The sequence below is a fragment of the Bidens hawaiensis genome, unplaced genomic scaffold, assembly GCF_021521415.1.
Source record: "Bidens hawaiensis isolate Kalapana, Puna unplaced genomic scaffold, B.hawaiensis_p1.1 tig00003961_1, whole genome shotgun sequence".
NCBI classification, from domain to species: Eukaryota; Viridiplantae; Streptophyta; class Magnoliopsida; order Asterales; family Asteraceae; genus Bidens; species Bidens hawaiensis.
Window position 1 is genome coordinate 1,211,660 of NW_027491228.1, and position 7,527 is coordinate 1,219,186.

Here is a 7,527-nt window from a genome sequence, read left to right on the forward strand (position 1 = left end):
TCCACCCTAACTAACAAAAAAAACCCTTTAGTTAATTTTTTTTCTTATTTTTTAGAACAACGACTTTCTTTGTGTTTAGGCTATCACATTCTCTAATTTCAAGAGCTCCGCTGTTTCATTCTGGTTAGACTATGGTGTCTTAACCTGGTTCACGCTAGCTTTAGAATCTGACTTGGGCGTTCTCCCAAAAAACCATACATCCAACTACCATTTAACATTTTTTATGTCACCATAATAATAGAGCTATCTAACATAACATAGGTTGACACGAAAACCTGATAAAAACAAACATATTGTTTTGTTAGTTACAAGCATTATATTAATATATTATTATTGTTCAGAGTCAAGCCCACACCTCCCACCCCCAACTAGACTCTCACATCACATCTACTCCCAAAACATCGTTTGTATCGCTAACACTCTCATTAAAACCATACCACCATCTTCTCCAAATCCACCATTATTATTATTATTATTACCATCACAATGTAAGCTCAAGCTCTTCTCCAATCAACCCACCTCTGGGTCGACCCATTTCACACCAAACCCACCAAACTCAGCCCATTTCCCACCCGACCCACCAATGCCAAATCCTCCCGCAGACCCTCCATCGTCATGTCCGCAACATCCGCCCCGAAACGCGAAACCGACCCGAAGAAACGGGTCGTGATTACGGGCATGGGCCTGGTGTCCGTGTTCGGGAACGACGTGGACACGTACTACGTGAAGCTGTTGTCGGGCGAGAGTGGAATCGGGTTGATTGACCGGTTCGATGCGTCGAAGTTTCCGACCCGGTTCGGTGGTCAGATTCGTGGGTTTAGTTCGGATGGGTATATTGATGGGAAGAATGATAGGAGGCTGGATGATTGCTTGAGGTATTGTATTGTCGCTGGGAAGAAGGCCCTTGAGGATGCGGATCTTGCTGATGATAAACGCAATAAGGTTTGCTTTCGGGTTTTGGGTTAATTGCTGTATCCATTATTATAAAATTCAAGTATTCTGTTTTAAGGTTTGTGGGTTTTTTAATATGCCCAAATTGGGATTTGGGTTTTGGGTTTCCAGTTGAAATGTGGTACCCATGGGTTTAATTAGTGTAAAGCTTAAATCTTTATGAAATTCAAGTATACTGATTGCAGGGTTGATTTGATTTGAATTAATGGATGCTAATTTCACTATAATGTGCCAAATTAAAAAAAAAAGATTTGAACTTTTTTTGAAAAAAGATTTAAACTTGATGATATCTAAGATGTATTTTTTTTATTTACCCCAATTTGGTTTTGGGTTTTTGATTAATTGGTTGAAATGTGGTACCCATGTGTTTGATTTGGTTAAATGTTTGTGGAATTGAATGATAATGATTGCAGGGTTTATGAAAGATTTGAACTTTTTTAAGTTTTATGGGTTTGGTTTGTGTTAATGGATGCTAATTTTACTATACCGGGCCAGATTTTTTAAAAAGTTGTGAACTTTTTTGAAAAAGATTTAAATCTTGATAATATAAGGTTTGTGGGTTTTTTTAAATATACCCAAATTTGGTTTTGGGTTGATTGGTTGAAATGTGGTACCCTTGTGTTTATTTGGGTGAATTGTTATAAAATTGAAGTATTGTGTTTAATATACCCGAATTGGGATTTGGGTTTCAGGTTGATTGGTTGAAATGTGGTACCCGTGTGATTGATTTGGTAATTGTTTATGAAATTGAAGGACAATGATTGCAGAGTTTATGTATATTAGCATGAAAGATGTGAACTTTTTTAAGTTTCAGGATTTGATTTGGGTTAATGGATGCTAGTTTTACTATAATGTGTCAAGTTTTTTAAGAAGGTTGATTTTTTTTGAAAAAAGATTTAAAATTTATAATATCTAGGATGCACTTTAAAAAAGATTTGAATATTTTTTTGAATTATCCTAATTTGGTTTTGGGTTGATTGGTTGAGATGTGGTGTCCATGTGTTTGATTGATTGATTGGGTACATGTTTGTGAAATTGAGGGATGGTGATTGCAGGGTTTATGAAAGATTTGAACTTTTTTTGTGTTGTGTGGCTTTGATTTGTGTTAATGGATGCTAATTTTACTAAAAATATGCCAAAAAAAAAGATTTGAACTTTTTTAAGTTGTATGGGTTTGATTTGTGTTGTGTTGATGGATGCTAATTTTATTCTATTGTGCCAAATTTTTAAAAAAGATTTGAACTTTTTTGAAAAATATTTGAATCTTGATAATATAAGGTTTGTGGGTTTTTGATTAATTGCTTACATTGCAGTACCCATGTGTTTAATTTGTGGAATTTGTTATAAAGTTGAAGTATTTGTTTGTGGATTATATGCTCTGTTTTAGGGTTAATTATGCATATATAGACATAAATGTGAGTGTGGGTGAAGTTAAGAGGATATATTAGCATGAAAGATTTGAACTTTGTTAAGTTTTATGGCTTTGATTTGTGTTGATGGATGCTAATTTCTACTTGTGATGTTCTTGGATTTAGATGATCTGATTATTATGTATATAGATGTATAGATACAGAAATGCATTCCTAGTGTGTCTGTAGGTGATGGTTTTTGGGTTTCTTATTGACTTGGTTAGATATTGGATTTGTAATCTGTGAGGGATTTGCATTAAAAGTGTTACAGACTACAGTATTGATAAATTTTATAAGTTCTTTATAAAAATAAAACTTTTTTCTGGATTTTAAATGTGTTGAAGATATCTTGTTACAAATATTAAACTTTCTAATAATAAATCAAATAAAGCTTGAATCAAAATATAGCAAGTTCTTGGTTTTAACTTTTAAATGAAAATTGACTGTTTGATAAGTGATAATATAAACAGTCTGAATGAAATAAAATGACCATTTTAACCCTCGGTATGATCTAATATTACAAGAAACATATGCAGATTGACAAGGAGCGTGCTGGTGTGCTTGTTGGGACCGGAATGGGGGGTCTAACCGTCTTTTCAGACGGGGTCCAAAACCTAATCGAAAAGGGTTACAGAAAAATCACGCCTTTTTTCATTCCTTATGCAATAACAAACATGGGTTCGGCTTTGCTTGCTATTGATCTTGGATTCATGGGACCAAATTATTCAATTTCAACCGCGTGTGCGACTTCAAATTATTGTTTTTATGCTGCTGCAAATCATATCAGAAGAGGGGAAGCTGATTTGATGATTGCCGGCGGCACTGAAGCTGCCATTATTCCGATTGGATTGGGCGGTTTTGTGGCGTGCAGGGCCCTCTCTCAAAGAAATGATGACCCAAGAACGGCTTCGAGACCGTGGGATAAAGATAGAGATGGTTTTGTTATGGGTGAAGGTGCTGGTGTGTTGGTATGTTTCTTTTTCTTGAAATTAATTGTGTTAAAATGATTGTCTAATTAACGGGTATTTTGGATTTGTGTTTTGAAGCGATTTTATGTGATGCTGATTAATCAGAATTACAAAATAAATAGGGATGTGAAAAATAATCTTTGGATCCGTTTCAAGCTCGTTTTTAGTAGGGGTGTAAATGAGCCTGAGCTTGGCTTGCTTTTACTTGCGGGAGCTCGAGCTCTGCTTGCTTATTATTTATTAATTAATTTCTACGCATTTTTAGTTATTTTTATTATATATATATATGTATAGCATATATTATTTAGTTAATAAACTTTATTATATAAATACTAGGCTTGTTTAGGCTTGCGAGCCAGCTCGAGCTCGATAAGGGAAGCTGAAGCTATGGCTCGTTTATTAACAAGCTTATTTCAAGGTTCGAGCTTGTTTAAGCTGGGCTCGATTCTAGTGTTTATTTTAGATAATTAGTTTTGTTGTAGTTGAAAACCAAAGAGAGTGTACAAAAGGACTGAAATTAGTTTAAGGGTAAAATAGTCAATATAAATATGTTTTGATAGATATATATTGTTTGAAGGTGATGGAGAGCTTAGAGCATGCAATGAAAAGAGGCGCACCAATAATTGCCGAATACCTAGGTGGGGCAGTAAATTGTGACGCGTATCATATGACCGATCCACGATCCGATGGTCTTGGTGTTTCTTCTTGCATCCAAAGCAGCCTTGTAGATGCTGGCGTGTCACCTGAAGAGGTAATTTTATTCAATATAGCATCCAACATATAATTTTATATTTTTGACAATATTTAAACATATATGAAACCACATATTTTTCCTAGGTTAACTACATAAACGCACACGCAACTTCAACAGTGGTTGGTGATCTAGCGGAAGTAAACGCTGTAAAGAAGGTGTTCAAAAGCACCGAAGGGATTAAAATGAATGCAACCAAGGTGAATTACCTTTTTGCCCTTCTCATTATTCACATGTTAATATTGACAACATTGGTAAGTTTGTAACATGTTTTTTTTTTGTCTATGATTGGACACTGCCTCGGTGCAGCCGGAGGTCTGGAAGCCATTGCTACGATCAAAGCCATTCAAACCGGATGGGTGCATCCCACCATAAATCAATTTGTAAGTTTATACGCGTGTTACTTTATTTCGTCTTTATATTAATTGTTGAACTAAAATACAAAAATATGATGGTATACTTTTTATGTATGTAGAACCCAGAAGTTGCAACTGACTTTAACACCGTTGCAAATCAAAAGCAACAACACGAAATCAACGTTGGTGAGTTTCTTATCGTTTTCTCCATGCACATTATTATTAATGTTTTATTTTACTTATGGTATATACTTACTAAAACTATAATTATGTGACAGGTATTTCAAATTCATTTGGTTTTGGTGGACACAATTCGGTGGTGGCGTTCTCTGCATTCAAACCTTGATATGATATCATTTTTGAGGCTTCGACAAACCGATTGTTCTTGTTTTCAATTGTATGTTATTATATGCACATTTTGGTCGTTTTATGTGATTCTGGTTGAGAATAACCTCTATAACATATGCTTAAATGGTCTTGTGGCCAATCTGTATCGGTTTAGGCGTTGTTAATTTATGAGTTGGGACACATTTGGAGACTAGCATTTGGTTACAGGATTTCAGACAGTATGTAGTTTTTGCAATGTGTATTATTCGGTTTTTCGTTTATTTTCGTACCTTAAATTTCGCACACAAATCATAACCTAGACAAGTTTCTATGAGCTAGATAATTTCGGGTAAGATCAATCAATATGTGGTGATATCAAGTCCATTAAACGCAACCAATGCAACATTTATTTAAGTGAATTAGATTTAGAATTAGTATGAAATGGAAATTGAAAGTTGGATTTGTTAGCATGACTTCATTTTGATAATTTGACATGTGTGATTCATTCAATCGAAAGCTTAAAGACGAAGGGCCTGTTTGGTACGAAGTAATGGAATAGACGACGAACGCAATGGACGTGGTAATGGAATGGACAAAGGAATGGAATGGGTTATTACCATTCCAATGAGATGTTTGGTTACTACATGGAAATGCAGTGAATAATTACTTTGCGTTGTTTGGTATGTAGAAAAAAGAGAAAAAAATAAAACTAAAATGGTAGTGAGTGGCGGTGGTGGTGGGAGGTAGGTGGCGGTTGTGGCATTGATGGGGGGTGATGGTGGTTGGTGGTGGTGGGCGACGGGAGATAATGGTGGTTGGAGGTGGGTGATGGTGGTGGTGTTGGTGTTGGGGATAGGTGGTGGCGATAACAGTGGAGGTGGCGGGTGGTGGTGGTGGGCAGCAGGTGGTGGTGGTGAGGGGTGGGGGCGATGGTTGATGGTGGCGGCGGGCAGGTGGCGGTGGTGGACGGCTGGCACTGATGGCAACGTTTGGTGGCGGTAACAGCGGCGGTGGACGACAATGGTGGTGGCGGCGGCGGCGGCGGTGGTGGATGTTGATAGTGGTGGGTGGTGGTGGTGATGTATGGTGAAAGAGGGAATGGAATGAAAAAATAACATGGGGTATAGATGGAATAAAATTGGGGTATTTTAGAGGGAATGGAATGGACTAGGTAATGGTTCATTTCATTCCTCTGATCAACCAAACACACTTTTCTTCATTCCCTCAAAATGAGTCATTCTATGCTACCCTCCATTTTTGCATACCAAACGCTACCCAAGTTCTAGGACAAAGTTTACATGACCAGAGGTGTAAACAAGCTGTGACCAAGCTCGACAACTCATTTCACTTAAGAGATCATTTCGAGCTCTAATTTTAAAACCGAAACTCGACTTGTAAGTAATTTTGCAAACTTGAGCTCGGTTCGGGCACGAACTCAACTCGCCTTTTTTATTATTTATATGTCAACTAATTTGTACATTAAAAACTAGGCTATTGACCCGTGTACGACACGGAAGAAATATAGAAATCGTCAAACAAACGCATATAATTTTAAATAACAAGATAATTTGTAGTATATTTTTTTAAACAACAACATGATATTATTACATACGTAACTTAAATACACAAATAAATATAATGTAAAATCATAAAAACATGAAAAAACCTATAAAAACATATATATTTCACAAATAAATGTTGTAATGAATACTGCAAACACATAATATAGAACTTAAGTACTTAACATAAGAAATTATATTGTAAAAAAGATAACTGAAACTTATAATATCGGTCTTCCTTATGAAGCATCACGTCGAAAATTACGTACACGTTATAATGTAATTGGATTTAAGTGAATTGACTATAAATTTATAATGGACCCAAAAGAATGTTTTTAATTGTACTGAGGAAAGTAAACTAATGCGGTGTTAATATCTGTAGAAAATAATATATTTTTAAAAATTTATAACTTCAATAGGAATATCTAAAAAATATACTTTAAAAATTTTAATAGTTAATATTCTCACATTCACTTAAAATAAAGATAATAATTTAATTGGTTTAGGTTGGTGGCATTATTACATCTTATGCTACACTTTTATTTATTACAAGTTAATAAAAACAACCAAAGTTAAATTTCAGCATTAAGTGTTGAAATATATTTAAAATATGGTTATAACATATTTCATTATGCTAGTTTACCTTTTTTTTTTTACTAATTACGTATGTTACATTTTGTATAATTGATAGTCTATAAAAATCAATTGTTATTTGACTATACATTATAATGTAATTGGATTTAAGCGAATTGCCTAAATATTTATAATGGACCCAAAAAATGTTGTCAATTGTACTGAGAAAAGTAAACTAATGCGGTGTTAATATCTATAGAAAATAATATATTTTTAAAAAATCATAACTTGAATAGGAATATCTAAAGAATATACTTTAAAATTTTATAGTTAGTATTTATCACATTCACTTAAAATAAACATAATAATTTAATTGGTTTAGGTTGGTGACATTATTACATCTTATATAACACTTTTATTTATTACAAGCTAACAAAAACAACCAAAGTTAAATTTCGACATTAATGTTAAAATATATTTAAAATATGGTTACAACATATTTCATTATGTTAGTTTACTTATATATGTTACATTTTGTATAATTGATAGTCTATAAAAAATCAATTGTTATTTGACTATACATTATATATATATATATATATATATATATATATATATTAAAAACTGTTATTT

General features: G+C 34.0%; 1 pseudogene across 1 annotated transcript; it reads left to right on the forward strand.

Annotated features, from left to right (window-relative positions):
• Positions 1 to 486: 486 nt before the first annotated feature.
• On the forward strand, positions 487 to 5,030 carry LOC143624736 (3-oxoacyl-[acyl-carrier-protein] synthase I, chloroplastic-like; annotated as a pseudogene). The gene is made up of 7 exons (XR_013152167.1): positions 487 to 942; positions 2,897 to 3,328; positions 3,906 to 4,079; positions 4,166 to 4,278; positions 4,360 to 4,462; positions 4,555 to 4,621; positions 4,714 to 5,030. The product of XR_013152167.1 is annotated as a 3-oxoacyl-[acyl-carrier-protein] synthase I, chloroplastic-like (transcript).
• The last annotated feature ends 2,497 nt before the right edge of the window (positions 5,031 to 7,527 follow it).